Source organism: Theropithecus gelada, chromosome 9 (assembly GCF_003255815.1).
Source record: "Theropithecus gelada isolate Dixy chromosome 9, Tgel_1.0, whole genome shotgun sequence".
In the NCBI taxonomy this organism is placed as follows: domain Eukaryota; kingdom Metazoa; phylum Chordata; class Mammalia; order Primates; family Cercopithecidae; genus Theropithecus; species Theropithecus gelada.
Genome location: NC_037677.1, coordinates 84,324,217 through 84,341,044, shown reverse-complemented (window position 1 = coordinate 84,341,044; position 16,828 = coordinate 84,324,217). Strand labels below are relative to the sequence as shown.

Sequence of the window (16,828 nt, the reverse complement as noted above, 5' to 3'; positions counted from 1 at the left end):
CACCATGTGTAGGCCTGTGCTTACATGGGTTTTTGTGTCTTAGTTTTTAATAAAATAAGTTTAAAAAATTTTTTTAAAATTAATTTAAAAATAGAAAAAAGCTTATAGGATATAAAGAAAATATCATTGATATGTAATAATAACTTATTACTTTGTTATTATTTAATAACTTATTGAAGAAATTTTTTATAAATTATAGCCTAGTGTACAGTGTTTATGCAGTTTACAGTAGTGTACAATAATGTCCTAGGCCTTCACAGTGACTCACCACTCACTCATTGACTCACCCAGAGCAACTTCCAGTCCTGCAAGTCCCATTCATAGTAAATGCCTTATACAGGTATACCATTTATCTTTTATATCATATTTTTACTGTACCTTTTCTATATTTAGGTATATTTAGATACACAAATACTGACCATTATGTTATACTTGCCTACAGTACTCAGTATAGTAGCATGCTGTACAGGTTTGTAGCCTAGAAGCAACAGACTATACCACATAGCTTAGGTGTGTAGTGGGCTACACCATCTAAGTTTGTGCAAGTACACTTTATCATGTTTGCACAAAGACAAAATTGTCTATGGATTCATGTCAGAACAAATCCCTGTTATGTGACACATGGCTATATTTGGAACCACTGCTTGCCTGGAAAGAGGAAGTAAGGCACTTATTTACTTACATATGAATGATGGATAAAAGAAATATTAGTGATTTCACAAATATCCAATGGCGAGATAAGTGAAAATGACTCTTAGCAAGAAATTAATTATATACTAATAAAATCAGTTGTGGAGTTATTTTCTGTAGGAAAGCAAAATCCATACCATAATGCCCAGTAGTAACAATTAAATTGTTTGCTTATTCATATGAATTCTATTCTACTCTTTCTGTTTAGGGAAATCTGCTTAAACATTTGAGTATTATTTTATTGTCTTTTCTTTTTTTTTTTAAATTAAAGGTCGCTTACTAGTCTGGTTTCCATTAGTGGCCATAACCAAGGGAGAGGAACCAGCTGGCGTGGGAAGGGGTCATCTCCACAACATTCCATTTATACACAGAACTAAACAGACAAGCACAGAGTCACTGTTGTGGTTAGAAGTTGTAGCATAGGAAGGGGGAGGAACAGGTGGAGAGCGGGGTTGTTTTTAAAATATATATATAGGCCTTCCCCAACTGGGGTTCCTGGGGGAAGTTGGTCTGCTTCAACCCAAGAGGAAGCAGAATATCCAAGCAGTTTGGGAAGGCCAGAACTGTCAGGGATGGAGAGAGGAGGAAAATCCAGGGAGTTGGGGGTCTGTTTGGCAATGGGGGTAAAGGGAGTGCCTTCCCTCTGCTGGGATTCCCCCAGCCCCTCCAGTATGGCAGGAAGGGGGCAGCCTGCAATCCCTGAGGGCAGGTCTGGGACTACTAGATTCTCCAGGAAAGGGGCTGGAGGGGATCACAAAGGTTTGTCCTCCAGGAAGATGATGGTGCTGACCCCTAGCTTCTTCTTGATGGTGTCCTTGGAGCTGGCATAGATCATTTTGCTCTTAATGGATGCAGACTCAGAGGCCCAGAAGACAAACACCAGGTCCTTCTTCTTGCTGTCCTTGGTGGCATGATAGGGGGCGTAGGGCAGTCCTTACCTGTCAGCATCTTGACAAAGGTGGTATAGGGATCATCAATGGTTTGGTCCACATTAATTACCAGGATCTTGTTGGCCTCTGCGAGAATGATGTTCTTCTTGTACTCACTCAGGCAGAAGAGCAGCAACTTCTTGCGCTTCTTCGCCTTTTCTAGTGTTGAAGACTTGCACACTTTCCTGTCACTGAACAACTGGATGACATCATCAAAGACAGCCACATGGGAGCCCATGTTTCCAAAAGTGAAAAGGAAATGGCAAGGAGAGCCGCTGCAGCTGCTGCCAGGAACTGACTGGACATTTAAATATTTTGAAAATGAAGTCTTATTTTCTCAATGACCCTGTTAAAAAATCAGTAATAACATAAAATGGGGCTGTAATAAGAACAATAATGATAATAACTATATTTATTATTACTAACATTTGTTGATAACACTTAATGGAGTCATTAAAGGGTATGTATGGTCTTATGAAGCCCTCTGGCATGTTTGCATTTTCTCCCCAGGTCTCTGCAAATATGTTTCTATAAGGACAGTGTGGGGTAAGCACTGTCACACAAGTAATAATGAATATTTATTAATTGTATACTACTACTAAATGACCTACCGGCATGATCTACTTAAATACCTCTTATGTATCTCTTAAAATTTGCTGCTACACTGCTTCTCTACCAAAAGTACTAAAGCCATCCTTCTCTAATAGCAGCTGAGGCTATATTATAATTTCTGCAATTTTCTACCTTCAGGAGTTTTCTCCCTAAGGTTTCCAGTATTCTGAACATACTCTCCTGGCAAACTCCTCCCATCAGCTCACCAGACATGCCTAGACAAGTTCTAACCTCAACTGTGAATGCAGCCTTTATGTGAGTACTCTACCAGAGAAGGGAGAAAGGGAGAAAAGAAATGTTATCAGAATTATTGTATTCATTAACTTTCATAATATATATGTGAAAGGAGGATACAGTGGAATAAGGATTGTGGCCATGCACATAACATTAAACTAGATTGCTATCTGTTGATAAAGATTTCCAATTTCTTGCTACATTTATTTTTATTTACTTTTTATTATTTTTTTAAGAGACAGGGTCTCACTACGTTGCCCAGGCTGGTCTTGAACTCCTGGGCTCAAGTGATCCTCCCGTCTCAGCCTCCCAAAGTGCTGGGATTACAGGTGTGAGCTACTGCAGTGGCCTCTTGCTACATTTAATACTTCACATTACTCCATTCTTTTCTTTGGAGCAGACTGAAGCATTCCTTTTTTCCTCTTTTTCTTTTTTTGAGACAGAGTCCCACTCTATTGCCTAGGATGGAGTGCAGTGGCACGATCACAGCTCACTGCAGCCTCAACCTCCCAGGTCCAAGTGATTCTCCTACCTCTCAGCCTCGAGTAGCTGGAACTACAGGCATGTGCCACAACACCCAGCTAATTTTGGTATTTTTTGTAGAGAGGGTTTCGTCATGTTGTCCAGGCTGGTCTTGAACTTGGGCTCCAGTGATCCTCCTGCCTCAGCCTCCCAAAGTGCTGGGATTACAGGTGTGCACCCCCGGCCTCTGAAGCATTCCTTGAGTCAGATATGCCTGGTGTTGTTTTACTCAACCTGAGTCACCTTTTGGTTCCCTATTCACCACTACCTACTGCCTTACCCTTAAAGGGCAGGTACTTACTATGTATACTCAGATCATAAATTCCTCAGGAAGCTATTTATCATGAAGTTAAAAGTACAGTTTCTGGAACAAGATGGTTTGTTTTCAAATTTTGCCCTGCCACTTACCAGTTGTGAGATCTTTGGCAAGTTACTTAATCTCTATGTACCCAGGTCCTCATCTATAAAATGGAGATGATAATAGTAGCCATCTCTTTGGGTTTTTAATTTTTTTTTTTTTTTTTTTTTGAGATGGAGTCTCACTCTGTTGCTCAGGCTGGAGTGTAGTAGCACGATCTCAGCAAGCTGCAACATCCCCCTACCAGGTTCAAGCGATTTCCCTGTCTCAGCCTCTTGAGTAGCTAGGATTACAGGCACCTGCCACAATGCCCGGTTAATTTTTATATTTTTAGTAGAGATGGGGTTTCACCATGTTGGCCAGGGTGATCTCGAACTCCTGACCTCAAGTGATCTACTCGCCTTACCCTCCCAAAGTTGCTGGGATTACAGGCATGAACCATCGCACCCGGCCTCTCATTGGGTTTTTATAAGGATTGAATGAGGGTGTATGCGTGTAAAATCACTTAGGACAAGCCTGGCACACAGAAAGCACTATGTAAGTGTTAGTTGTTATTATTATTGAGTGCAGGTACTCTGTCTAACTCAATTGTACTCTCTTTGCTGCCCTCTCTGACACCTGGCATATTGTTTGATACATGATAAGCTTTCAGTAAAGGCTGAATGAGAGATGAATAACTATCATCAAATAAAAGATAGGAGATAAGAAAATAAATATTTTCTTAGTCCTTTGAGATATCCCAGTAAAACAGTACTTTTGAAATAATTGTATATCTTTTATTATAATTCTATGTCACACCAATGTTTCGGTTGAGAGTCTAAGAAGGCTGCATTTGCCTCTGAATCGATCTATGGTCAAGGCTTTGTATTGTGGGAACAGCTCAATCATATTGACCTGGCACATGCTTCTCTGAAGTCACATGTCCAGCATTATGACATGAGCAAGAATGCACATAACCTCTTGATTCCACTCATTCGAAGTTCTCTGTGGGGACTAGGTTCAGAAGATGTCAGCTCCCCCGTAGACCAGCTTCCCAGAGAATGTCGCCTGCAAACTAGAATGATGCTAGTCCCAGCTTAACTGTGCAAAGAGAAAACCAGAACGGGCTCCCCAAGAACCAGGTTCATTCATTTACAGTTGTCAGAAGGTACAGTAACATTTAGAATCAAAACTTCATATAGGCTCTAGTGTAAAGCTTGACAACTCCTAACTACATCTTAGCTTTCACTTCAGTGGAAGCATCTCATAATGCTAGCAGTATTTTTAAGTATCAGAGAGATGCTCAGTTAAGTTTGATACGCTCCATGATTAAAAGACTATATACTTTTTCAATTATAAACAAACATACAAATAAAACTTATCAGCTGGATATAATATAGCCCTGAGATAAAAATATCATCATATATTACTTTACATTATGATGTCATGTTATGTTCTTTCTACGCTTTCGTGTGGGACATTATGTATGTTCTTTCTACACTTTGGTACAGGACATTATCTGGAAAGACCTTAATCACTATTTATATTTTATGTTTTCCAGAGGGAACATCAAGAGAGGAAATGTCAAACTTAAGAAATATTCTGTTCCCTGAAGCGGGGGAAAAAAGGGATATGAGGCCTTGTTAATTACAAATCAAACATAGTAATATACCTGTTTCCTCAGTTGCAGTAGAAATAACCAAAATTCCCTCAAATGTGCACTCCTAATTTTGTTCAAGAAACTAATGTTTCTCTTTCAAACAAGTTCTGATGAAATTATCATTTTCTCTTTTCTTTTTCAGAGACAGGGTCTCACTCTGTCACCTAGGCTGGAGTGTAATGGCGCAATCATGGTTCACTGCAGCCTCAATCTCCTGGGCTCAAGTGATCCTCCCACCTCAGCCTTCAAGTAGCTGGGACTACAGGGGCACACAACAACACCCGGCTAATTTTTTTACTTTTATTTTTAGAGACAGGGTCTCAGTATGTTGCCCAGGCTGGCCTCAAACCTTTGGCTTCAAGCAATCTTCCCACCTTGTCATCCCAAAGTGTTGGGATTATAGGCATAAGCCACTGCATCCAGCCTGAAATTATCATTTTCTAATATTTCTCTTTTAATTTTCCCTAAGAAGGAAGTAGCCAAATCACAATTAAGGTTTAATTTCACAGAGTATCCTGATTAACTCTGGAACTATGTAATGTTTTAGTAAAATTATAGTGTGGGAGAGAAAAACCACAGTATTTTTATTCTAGAATTGAGGTCAGTAATAATCTTTTTATTCCTAAGTGACTCAAACAGAGTTAATTCATGTCTCTGGCCACTACTGGCAGGGCTAAAGCCTGGCCATGAAGTGAAGGACAACATGGAAAGGTGGAACAGGAACACGAAGGCAGCATACAAGGAAAAGATGGGAGGTGTTGACAGATTTTTAAAAAGGATCAAGGATCAGCAGTTTCTTTAAATCCCACTACTTCTTTAAATCTACTGATTAATCTAGGTTCACAGATATAAAAACTGTGAGGAAGAGAAAAAGAAAAGGGAATAGATGAGATGGAAAAGATTACTGGGGTGTGGGGGAAGAAAGAAAGAAATCCATCTGGTGGAGAGCAATAGAGCATAACATGAAATTGCCTTAGGTACAAAGCTCACTGATCTATTCTAGAGTCTTCGTCCCACTTGAGACAATAGCCTAGTTCTAGTCCAGTTCCACTCCAATTATAAGGACTTGTCCTTCTCTTTTGATGGTCAAGAATTACTCATGTTTGGTTTATTATTAGGTAAAAATTTATTTAAAACTACTATCTGCAGCAGACAAGCAAATTGCTTTATCTTCCTTCTACTCATTTATATTTATTCAATACGATCCTCATTTCTTAGAGTTTAACAGGATGTATGTGAAAGAAATGGACTGTTGGCTCCTAACCAAAAGTTCTCTTTGAGGCAAGCTTCTCAGAGATAAAAATAAAAATAATTGGCCCAAACAGGACCTAGGTCACCTAGCTTTGAGATTATTTACAGAGAAACATCAGGCAAATTTAGTCAAGGTGACTGAAGACCAAACAATTAAGCAATAAGTTAATTCAAAAAAGACATATCAAAATATATATATTTGAAGTATTACAACTACATGACACAGAATTATTGGATCTCTAAAGCTACCCATCTAGTTTTGGGGGATTTGTTTCTATTTCTGTCTAGAAATTCAGCTAAGTATAATTTGTTATAAATCTTGAAGAAAACATGTACAGGTAGAATTATGAGGAAAAGTAGTGATTGATTTGGGAAGAATGACGCAATATGTAGTACCAAGAATTTTTTCATAAATATGTTGGCAATTGTCTTCGTCTGCTCAAGGTGCCAAAACAAAATACCATAGACTGGATGGCGAAAACAGCAGAAATCTACTTTCTCACAGTTTGAGAGGCTGGAAAGTCCCGAATCAAGGTGCCAGCTGATTTAATTCCTGGTGAAGCCTCTCTTTCTGGCTTGCAGACAGCTGCCTTCTTTCTATGTCTTCACAAAAAGGAGGGGCAGGGGAGAGAGAAGGGGAGAAAGAGAGAGAGAGAGAGAGAGAATATGAATGAGCTCTCTGATGTCTCCTCTTATAAGGGCACTAATCCCATCATGATGCCCCACTCTCATGACCTCATCTAATCCTAATTACCTCCCAAAGGCCCCATTGCTAAATACCATTACATTCAGGGTTAGGGCTTCAACTTGTGCATTTTAAGGAGACAAAAACATTCAATCCATAACAGCCATTTAAAAACAATGTTCCATTCCAGCTCTAGGTAAGATGGAGTAAGCACACTCCATCCTGTCTTTTTTTTTTGAGACAGAGTCTCACTCTGTCACCCAGGTTGGACTGCAGTGGCACAATCTGAGGCTACAGGTGTGCACCATCGCGCCCAGTTAATTGTTGTATTTTTAGTAGAGACTGGGTTTCACCATGTTGACCAGGCTAGTCTTGAACTTCTGACCTCAGGTGATCCGACCACCTCGGCCTTCTAAACTGTTGGGATCACAGGCGTGAGCCACTGTGCTCAGCCCACCCTGTCTTTATCATTAAATATAGTTATAAAACCTAGATAGAATGCATGAAGCAGCTACTTGAGGACACTGGAAGATAAAAAGTAGCAAGTGAATTGGGGAAAAAGACTAGAATTTAAAGTACTACTGAACAAGCAGTGAGTTTTCTGTTTTTGTTTTTTCCCTATCAGAACCTCAGTCTAGAAATAAGGCAGTGTGAAACTCAGAAGAGGCACAGACAGACAGAGCCCCAGGAGAAGCCCTCTAGTTCTGGCTCAAGGAGCAGGAAAAGCATCTCCTAATACTCAGAGAGTGTGGGAGAAATCTGCTAATTTCTTTTCTTTTGTTCTCCATTCTCTAGTGCCCCAAGCCCCTAGAAATCCTGCTAACCAAGCAGTGGTAATGACTGCAATGTCAGCAGGTGGCCACAGGCTCCAGTGTCTCTGAGGGAGGGGAACCTTCTTCTGTGGAGAAGTTTGGGCCTCAGGAGGGTGGGATAAACACCAGTTGATTTTTTCCTCTCTGTCCTTCCACTGCTGAGCCCTGGACATAGTGTAGTCCCAGAAAGTACATACCACAGTAGGGTAACTAAAGCACTAGATTTCTGGCTGTGGGACTGAAAAAGGAAGTCCTAGGAATAAGAAAGTACTAGAGACCATGAAGAGGGAGGAACTCAGGGAAGTAGTAGTTAAGTTTATTATAACCTCCTAGACTCACCTTCAAGTTGCACAAGGATGGATCTGATCGCAAACAGCATAGGTACCAAAAAGACTTTGAGACTGAACTAAAGGACACACAATTCCATCACCCTACCACTACTGACTGGTAGTACACATAGAGGATAGATCTAAATAGCATGGAAAGCAAAATATTCTTTTTGAAAATGGAATTGACATTGAAACTACAACTGACAGAAGGTTGGTTGGAATTTTTGGCTTGAACCAAAACAGATCTATTACCTGCTAAAACAAAAATATCAGTATTCTCCATATGATTTAAACAAAACCCAGAGTCTTATAATATATTAAATGTCTGGGATACAATTCAAAACTATTCAGTGTAAGAGAACCAGGAAAATCTCAACTCACATAAGAAAAGACAATAGAGACAATGCCAGGATGCTACAGATGCTGGAATTAGCTGACTATAGCTTTAAAACAGTTATTAGAAAAGTGTACCAGATCGTAAGATTAAAAAGTTCCTGAAAGAAATGCAAAAAATAATTTAAAAAAACAATGAAATTGAAATTCAGAGCTAAAAAATATAATAACAAATAAAGAACTAATTGTATGGGCTCAATTACAGAATGGAGATGAGAGAGGAAATAGTCGGTGAATTTGAAGATGAGGCAACAGAAATTATCCAATGTGAACAATGGAGAGAAAAAATATTGAGGAAAAAAAGCTGTGCCTGAGGGACTGGTGGGACAATACCAAAAGATCTAACATTTATGATACTGGAAATCCAGAAGAAGAGAGGAAAGAATACAATGTAGTAACGAATATTTGAAAGAATAAAAATTTCTTAAATTTGGTGAAAAACATAACTTACAGATTCAAGAAACTCAGAGAACACCAAACAGGGTATAACCAAAGAAATTCATGCCCAAACACATCATAATCAAACTGCTAAAAACTGAAACAAGAAAAATTATTGAAAGCCGGTAGAAAAAAATGATACATTATTTACAGGGGAAAAGCAACGTGAATGTCTGTAGATTTCTCATCAGAAACCATGGAGGATGGAATGAAGTAGAACAACTTAAAGGGCTAAAAATAAAAACCTGTCAACCCAGAATTCTATATTTAGCACAAATATCCTTCATGATTAAATCAGAAATAAACACATTTTTGGGGGAGGAAAACAAAGATAATTTGTTGTCAGCATACCTGCTCTAAAGAATTACGAATGGAACTTCTTCAGACAGATGGAAATGACATCATAAGGTAACCTGAAACATCAAGAATAAAGGAGGAGCCCGACATGGTGGCAGTCTTAGCAACTTGGGAGCTGAGGTAGGAGGATCACTTCTAGTCCAGGAATTTGAGGTTACAGTGGGCTATGATTGTGCCACTGCTCTCCAGCCTTGGTGACAGAGCAAGACCCTGACTCTAAACAAAACAAAACAAAACAAAACAAAAACAAGGAATAAAGAAGGAAAAACAGAAATGGTAAATAAAATAAACAATTCACCTCTTAAGTTCCTTAAAATTTGTTTTATGTTTGAAAGCAGAACTGATAACATTAATGGGGTTTTCAGTGTATGTAAATGCAATACATAAGACAACTACAACATAAAGAGGGAAAGGTAATGGGCGCTAAATGATTATAACATTTCTATATCCCCCTTGAAGTGTTAAAATATTGATTCTAAGTAGGTTGTGTAAAATTAAATATTTATATTTTGATCTCAATTATTAAAAACTTTTTTAAAAAGAACATATAGTCAAAAACTAACAAAAATATGGAATTTTAAAACATATAAAAACGCCCCAAAAGAAGGTAGGAAAGAGAAAACAGATACATGAAAGAAAATAAAAGGAAACAAATAGAAAACAAATAAATAAAATGGCAGGCCTAAATCTGAATATATCAATTATTACATTACGTGAGAAAAAACCTAAATATACCCACTAAAACAGACTGGTAAAATGTATGCAAAAACATGACTGAGCTATGTATGTGTTGTAAAAAAGAACTCAATTCAAAATACATTTATATAGGTATGTTAAAAATAGAAAAATATATGCCATGCGAACACTAACCAAAAGGAAGCGAGAATAGTTATATTAATATCAGACAAAGTAGACTTCAGAGCAAAGAAAATTACTGGAGATAGGCCGGGCGCGGTGGCTCAAGCCTGTAATCCCAGCACTTTGGGAGGCCGAGACGGGCGGATCACGAGGTCAGGCGATCGAGACCATCCTGGCTAACACGGTGAAACCCCGTCTCTACTAAAAATACAAAAAAAAAAATTAGCCGGGCGTGGTGGTGGGCGCCTGTAGTCCCAGCTACACGGGAGGCTGAGGCAGGAGAACGGCGTGAACCCGGGGGGCGGAGCTTGCAGTGAGCTGAGATCGCGCCACTGCACTCCAGCCTGGGCGACAGAGCGAGACTTTGTCTCAAAAAAAAAAAAAAAAAACAGAAAATTACTGGAGATAAAGAAGGACATTATAAGAACCTGATAGAACTGAAAAGAGAAACAGACAAATCCACAATTATATTTGGAAACACCAATACTCCTCTCTCAGGAATGGATGGAAGTAGTAAACAGAAAATCAGCAAAAATATAGAAAAATTGAACCATACCATCAACCCAACTGTACCTAATAGATATTTATAAAATACTCCATTCAACAATAGCAGAATACATGCTCTTTTAAATGTACATGGCACATTCATCAAAACATAATCCAGCCTAAAAAAGAATTGAAATCATATAAAATATGCTCTCCAGTGATAATACAATAAACTTAGAAGTAAAAGTAAAATCTCCAAACATTTATAAACATTATACTTCTAAGTAATCCATGGGTCAAAGAGGAAGCCAAAAGGAAAAAATATTTTGAACTGAATGAAAATGAAAACACAACATATGAAAATTTGTGGAATGGGATTCAGCTAAAGCAATGCTTAGAGGGAAATTTATATTTATAACATGAAATATTGACATTAAAAAAGAAGAAAGGTCTCATGTCACTGATCTTTAAGAAGCTAAAAAGTTAATAATAATAAAATAAACCCAAATCAAGCAGAAGGAAGAAAATTTTTAAAAGCTAGGAGCAGAAATGAATGAAATTGAAAACAGAAAATCAATAGAGAAAAATTAATGAAACTAAAAACTGGTTCTTTAAGACCAGTGAAATTCACAAATCTCTTGCAAGATTACAAAGAAAAGACACAACTTACCATATCAGGAATGAAAGAGAAGATATCACTACAAATGCAATGGTATTCTAAAAATAAGGAAATACTATGAACAACTCAACACACATAAATATGACAACCTATGTGAAATAGACTAATTCCTCAAAATCAAACCACCAAAGCTCACATAAGCAAATTTAAATAACCTGATGAATCCTATACCTGTAAAGAAATTGAATTTAGTTTAAAACCTCTCAAAAAATTTTTCCAAGCCCAGATGGTTACACTGTCAAATTCTATCAATCATTTAAAGGTGAATTAATACCAATTCTACACAAATTCCTTCCAGAAAATAGAGGAGGAGGGAACATTTACCAATTTATTTTTATAAAACCAGCATTATTCTGATACCAAAGCCAGACAAAGACAGGACAAGAAAAAACTATACACCAATATCTGCCTTGGATTTTGACACAAAAATCTTCAACAAAATATTAACAAATTGAATCCAGCAGTATATAAAAATATTATATACCATGCCAAAATGAGGTTTATCTTGAAAATGCAAAGCTGGATCAATATTCTAAAGATCAATCAATGTAATCCACCGTATTACTAAAGAGGAAAAGCTACATGATCATGTCATTTGATACATAAAAAGCATTTAACAGGTCAGTCTTGGTGGCTCATGCCTGTAATCCCAGCACTTTGGGAGGCTAAGGCGGGCAGATCACCTGAGGTCAGGAGTTCGAGACCAGTCTGGCCAACATGGTGAAACCCTATCTCTACAAAAAATACAAAAATTAGCCAGGTGTGGTGGCGCATGCCTGTAGTCCCAGCTACTCAGAAGGATGAAGCAGAATTGCTTGAACCTCGGAGGTGGAGGGTGCAGTGAGCCAAGATTGTGCCACTGTACTCCAGCCTGGGCGACAGAGTGAGACTCCATCAAAAAAAAAAAAAAAAAGAAAAAAGAAAGAAAGAAGGAAGAAAGGAAGGAAGGAGAGAGAAAGGAAAGAAAGGAAAGGAAGAAAATTTGACAGATTTCAACATCCATTCAGATTAAAAAAAAAAAAAATTCTCAGCAGACGAGGGTAGAAGGGGATTTCCACAACCTCATAAAGGTTATGTACAAAAAGCCAACATCTAATATCGTATTACATGTGGTGAAAGACTGAATTCTACCCCTTAAGGTCAGGAACAAGGTAAGAATGTCTTCACTCACCATTGCTATTTGATATTATATTGGAATTTTATTCAGTGTAATAAGGCAAGAAGATAAAAGACATACTGATAGGGAAGGAAGAAATAAAAATGTCTATTTGCAGATGACATGATTGTTTACATAGAAAACCAAATAAGTGATTTAAAAAAAACTCCTAGAACTGACTTTAGTAAAGTCATAGGACAAAAGGTAAACACACACACAACATTTTACATCCATATACCAGCAATGAACAACTAGAAACTAGTATTTTTTAAACAATACCATTTACAATAGCTCCAAAAATATTGAAATACTAAGGTATAAATTTAACAAAGCATTAATAGAATATGTATGCTGAAAACTACAAAACATTAATGAAAGCAATCAAAGAAGATCTAACTATAAATAAATGGAGAGATATACTATGTTCAGAACTGGAAAAATACCAGGTACTCAGGAGTCTGAGGAAGAAGAAGTGCTTGAGCCCAGGAGCTCTGGGCTGTAGTTCGCTATGCTGCTTGGGTGTTGGCACTAAGTTTGCCATCAATATGGTGACCTCCGGGGGGGGGGGTACTCCAGGTTGCCTAAAGAGGGGTGGACCAGCCCAGGTAAAAAAGGGAGCAGGTCACAATTCCCATGCTGATCAGTAGCAGGATCATGCCTGTGAATAGCCACTGCGCTGCAGCCTGGGTAACATAGCAAGACTGCAATCTCTGGAAGGAAAGAAAACTGAAGACTCAACCCATCAAACTAATCTATGGTTTAATTCAATTCCACTAAATATCTCAACAGAACTCACAAAACAAAATTTTAAAATATAGCAAGCTGATTCTAAAATTAATAAAATTTTAAATTGTATTTTAAAAATTTATACAAATTATAATTTTAAATTTTAAAATACAGCAAGCTTATTCTAAAATTAATATAGAAATCTAAAATAATTAGAAAAATCAAAATGTTTGAAAAAGAAAAATAAGGTTGAAGAATGAAACTACCTGATTTTAAGTTGTACTATAAAGCTAGATTAATCAACATAATCTAGTATTGGTGAAACAATAGACACTTAAGATCAGTGGAACAGAATCAACAGCCTAGAAACAGACCCACACAAACACGGCCCACTGCAGCCATGTTTTTTTGTTTTTGTTTTTTTCTGAGATAGGATCTCACTCTGTTGCCCGGGCTGGAGTGCAATGATACAGTATGGCCCACTGCAGCCTCAAACTCCTGGGCTCAAGCGATCATTCCACCTCAGCTTCCCAAGTAGCTGGGACTACATGCATCGGTCACCATACCCTGACAATTCTTTTTTAATTTTTTGTAGAGATGGGGGTCTTGTTATGTTGCCTGGTGTGGGGGTGCTGAAGCAGGAGGATCGCTTGAGCCTGGGAGGTGGAGGTTGCAGTGGTCACTGTCACTGTACTCCAGCCTAGGTGAGAGAGCAAGACCCTGTCTAAAAAAAAAAAAAAAAAGCCACAACAATCTATGTAACAGAAAATTTTGGGAACAGGGCATAATGAGTATGAATACAGGTTCTAAAATTAGATAGCCCCGGTCTAATCCTGGCTTTAGTACTTACTATTTGACCTTGAAAGAGTTACTTAACTTTTCCGTGCCTCAATTTCCTTACCTGAGGATAATTATAGTACTTACTACACAGGTTTGTTATGAGAATTATATGAGTTGATATATGTAAAGCACCTAGAACAGTAGCTGCATATATTAAATACTATATAAAGTGTTTGTTAAATAAAATGCACCAGGTTCTTAACCACCTGTCAGTCACATTAACTTATGGGTATGCCATATGACATTATAACTGATTAAAGAGCCAAATTATATTTGTTGTATCATAAGGAATTTAACATTTATTGATAAATATGACACAAATAAAATTGTAAGGCTCTACACTTGAGTCTCTCCCTCAAAATTGTGACTGGTACAGCATGCAGGACCCAAATTCTAGTGAAGAATAGGCTTTATGAACAACAAATTCATTAGGTATCAAAAGGGTGGTTACTAGCAAAAGGAAGATAGTTCGATCCTAAGTTGTGATGATAAATATATAGTATCTACACTGGTCACACCACTCTTGACGCATATATTCCATTCTAGTTTCACACTTAATTTAGTCACGTAGACTTAATCTGTGTAGCCTCACTGGCAAGAATGAGAATAATGGATAAAAGTTCTAGGGGAAAATATTTAGGCTCAGTAAAGGAAAGACGTAACACTGAAGGGTTCTCTGAACATGAGATGGCAACTGGAGCAGTTCGTGAATCCTATGTCACCAGAATGTTTAAGTTAGTTCAGTGTCCACTTGGTGAGATAATTATGATGATGACAAACACAATCATTTCTAAAATGTTTATGGTGTCTGTCCTAGTTCCTTTATGTAGAGTATCTCCAATCTTCTCACCAACTCTATAACGTAGACACTATCCCTATTTTATAGATGAGAAAACCAAGGCTCAAAGAGGTTAAATAAGTCACCCAAAATGTGCAGTCATTAAGTGGTAAAGCTGTGATTTGATCCAGGACCTCTAATTCCACAGCAAACATTCTTTCTAATCCAAACTGCCTTTGGCTGAAGACTCAATAACATTCAGTATTCCTTTTAATCCTGAGAGTCTGTGATTTGTTGAAATTACATCTTTCTAGACATAGATATAGATTTTCCCTAGCCATTTCTATCCACTGGAACAGGTGTCTTTCTCAAGAAAAAAAGAGGCATGTACCTTATTCTTTTTTTTTTTTTTTTTTTGAGATGGAGTCTCGCTCTGTCACCCAGGCTGGAGTGCAGTGGTGTGATCTTGGCTCACTGCAAGCTCCGCCTCCCGGGTTCACGCTATTCTCCTGCCTCAGCCTCCCGAGTAGCTGGGACCACAGGCACCCGCCACCATGCCTGGCTAGTTTTTTTGTATTTTTAGTAGAGACAGGGTTGCACCATCTTAGCCAGGATGGTCTCAATCTCCTGACTTCGTGATCCACCCACCTCGGCCTCCCAAAGTGCTGGGATTACAGGTGTGAGCCACTGTGCCCAGCCTTGCCTTATTATTCTTAAGTTTGAGGTTGGTTTGTTACTTCTGTGAGAGAAGTGTTACAAGCCAACACACTATTTACTATGTTAATAGACAATGGAATTAACAATAAATTGGATTATGCTGAATAGGTAAGGAGTTTATTATTCCTGAATTTACTTTCCAGAGAGTGGTATTTAAAAACCAACAAAAAAGAGGTAAAATGCTATTATTCTTGATAAAAGTAGTAAATGAAAATATAAATAGAGACAAATCTATGTCCTTACTGCTCTACTCTTCCCCTTAGCTAATTCTCAATTAAACATGATTCATTCAGCACCATAAGACAGGGGGAAAAAAACATAACATGATTCACAAGAATCTATGTAAGTGTTTCAGAATTTGTTACAGTAATTTCTCACCAATTGAGAGTGGGGATGATTACATTCCTAAAAGGTGCCATGTTAGGTAAAATCTCCATTGGCAAAATTCAAGAAAATGCGGAATTTGTAAGAGAATAAAGCAAGAAAGTTGGTAATAAAGCAGAAGAGAATCTTCTTCCGTTGTTCATGAGCTCATATTCTGAAAAATCATGATTGGTGTGAAAGATAGGATGTATTTATATTAACCATACTTCCTTTTTCAGCTTTTGATCTGGCCCTTACTTTACTGCTATTTCATGCTGCTTGCATTTGCTTTCTGACATTTGCAAGCCTTGGCAACATTCTTAATAGTCAGCCGATCCTTCCACAAATGAAGGGCATTATTTTTCTTTAGGCCCAGTGTCCTACTGTTATTCCCCACTCATCATATGTGGAGGGTTGGGGGTAGAGGCAACATTTGATCCTTCCTTTCAGAAAATATTTCTCTGCAGTATGTGATGCTGTTAGATAGCATTTCGCCCACAGTAGAATTCTTTCAAGATTGCAGTAAATTTTCTCAACACTGCCACTGCTTTATCAACTAAGTTGATATAATATTCTAAATCCCTTGTTATTTCAACAATGTTCACATTATCTTCACCAGGTGTAGATTCCATCTCAAGGAACCACTTTCTTTGCTCATTCGTAAGAAGTAGCTCATCTGTTCAAGTTTTATCAGGGGATGGCAGCAATTCAGTCCCATCTTCAGACTCCACTTCTAATTTTAGTTCTCTTGCTATTTATACCACATCTGCAGTGACTTCTTCACTAAAGTCTTGAACTCCTAGAAATCATGTAGGAGGGTTGGACCAACTTCTTCCAAACACTTGTTAATGTTAATATTTTGACCTCCCATGAATTATGAATGTTCTCAATAGCATTTAGAATGATGAATCCGGGCCAGAAGAGGTGGCTCACGCCTGCAATCCCAGCACTTTGGGAAGCTGAGGCCAGTGGATCA

General features: G+C 37.9%; 1 pseudogene; it reads right to left on the bottom strand.

The window, feature by feature from the left end:
* Window positions 1-1,441: 1,441 nt before the first annotated feature.
* Window positions 1,442-1,857, bottom strand: LOC112631058 (annotated as a pseudogene).
* Between the last annotated feature and the right edge of the window lie 14,971 nt (window positions 1,858-16,828).